Source organism: Talpa europaea, assembly GCF_964194135.1.
Source record: "Talpa europaea genome assembly, chromosome: 8".
In the NCBI taxonomy this organism is placed as follows: domain Eukaryota; kingdom Metazoa; phylum Chordata; class Mammalia; order Eulipotyphla; family Talpidae; genus Talpa; species Talpa europaea.
In genome coordinates, this window is record NC_140075.1 from 22,311,066 (window position 1) to 22,312,971 (window position 1,906).

A 1,906-nucleotide genomic window follows, 5' to 3' on the forward strand; every position below is an offset into this window, starting at 1 on the left:
CATCTTATTGGATAAGACTTCCCTGTCCATTTAGTGCCATCTCACATACCCTATTTTACCAGTCTGTGGATGTGAAGTTTTGTTTTCAGGTTTCCTGTTCTGTTACATGGACCTGTGTTTTCCTGTATGTGTATCACACCGTGTCACTGATGGTCGTTATTGATCATTGCTTTTTTCATGTTTAAATAACTGCTCAACAATTGCTGGTTTTCTTTCACCCCTTCATTCTTCCAAGGGACTCTGAGGACTGTTTTGTAAAGGTTAAAAAAAAATGAGATTTTTTAACCCCAATTTCATTAAAGTATCCAAGACTGAATAGGATTTGTCCACCCAACCCAAGGACTCACCTGCCTTTCCAGCTCCCTGACACTTCTTAGCAGTTTTGTGCGATCACAGGTTTCATTGTTTGACTATCCCTGGGGGCTGCGGCTGGTGGGGGGGCAGAGGGAGGTAGAAATATGCAGAAGAAATTCACATAGATGTGTACATAGAGTTCTGCTGTTTTTAGCAAGAGAAGCGGCCTTGTAAGCGCTGCGTCTGCTGACTCTGCCCATGCATGAGCTACATGAGAAAAGCATACCGCGGGGTGTTGCCCGCACCCTGGGGGGCGCTTCGGGTGTTACTTGCAGGTGCGTGAGTGAGTGAGGGGTTGGCTTTACAACCTTGATTACCACGACAGGGCAGGGATGAGGTGGGCTGATGAATGAAAGGTATACTACTAATGCCCCGAAAAGAAAGAAAAAGAAGAAAAGGAGGGGCCTCCCTGGTGGCGCAGGCAATTGAGCGCAGTGCTGTGAAGCTGCCCGCAGCCTCTGCAGTGCCGGTTTGATCCCTGCCGACCTCGGAGCTATCCACACGGCGCGGCAGACCTCTCCTGACTGCCCTGCTGCTCCCCTCAGCAGTGTACTTCAGTCAGTCTGCCTGTTCTGTTCCCCGCTCTGTCTCTGGTGGATCCTCTCACCCTCCTGCACATCTGGCCTGTACCCCGGCTCTTGTATAAAATAAAATTTTAAAAAATCTAAAAAAAAAAAAAAGAAGAAAAGGAAAAGAAAGTTGCCAACATTGCCAGTTGTCTCTGTGATGGCTGGTAGTGGCTAGTTGCTTGTTTGCTTCCAGAAGCCTTGCTGGGAGGTCACCTGGCGGGCACCTGCTGCGCAGGGAGGCTGGGGTTGACCAGGGGGCAAATCTGCTCCCCAGTCTCCTGAGCCAGAGGCTCCAGAAGCAGCCAACACTGCCCCGTCCTGTTGAAGTCGCCTCTGCTTTTGCCCCTTGCCCCATCCCCGGCCCCACTCCGCTTGCATCAGGAATGCATCAGGAAACCTTCCTTGGCTTTTGTTCATCCAGACTGGAGCGAATGCCCGTCAGACCAAGACCTACCCATTGGCACAGACAGGCCCACAGAGGAAGCTGCTGAAGGGCTGGGGGGAGCTGCTCAGAGCCGGCCAGGCCGGGCTGGGCCCTCAGCTGACTGCCCACATTGGACTTAGATTTCCTCATCCTGGGGGTATGTTCATGGGGACTCGATGCGGGAAGCCCGGCCCAGGTCTGGATGCAAGAGCAGCCAGGAGCAGCTCTCGCCTCCTCCGGCCTGAAGGGGGCTCCGAGGGCGCAGGGGAGGAGAGGCGACCGCGCAGCTGGCGCCCCCAGCCCCCACCACAGTGCTCGAGAATGAAGGAGCCACTCCAGACAGAGAACCCAATCTGAGGAGAAAGCTGGTGATTTCGGATGAGTGAGAGAACCTCTTCTAGTCGGAGTCACCCCAACATTTCTTGGTTAAATGGGGCCCTAAAGATCAGGGAGACATCTTTGCCCCACTTCCCGTCCCGCTGGCTTTGCCCACGACTGAGGCCCCTCCACACAGCGCTCACTAAAGAACACGAGCAGAGGGGCACGCCCGGCCCACCCC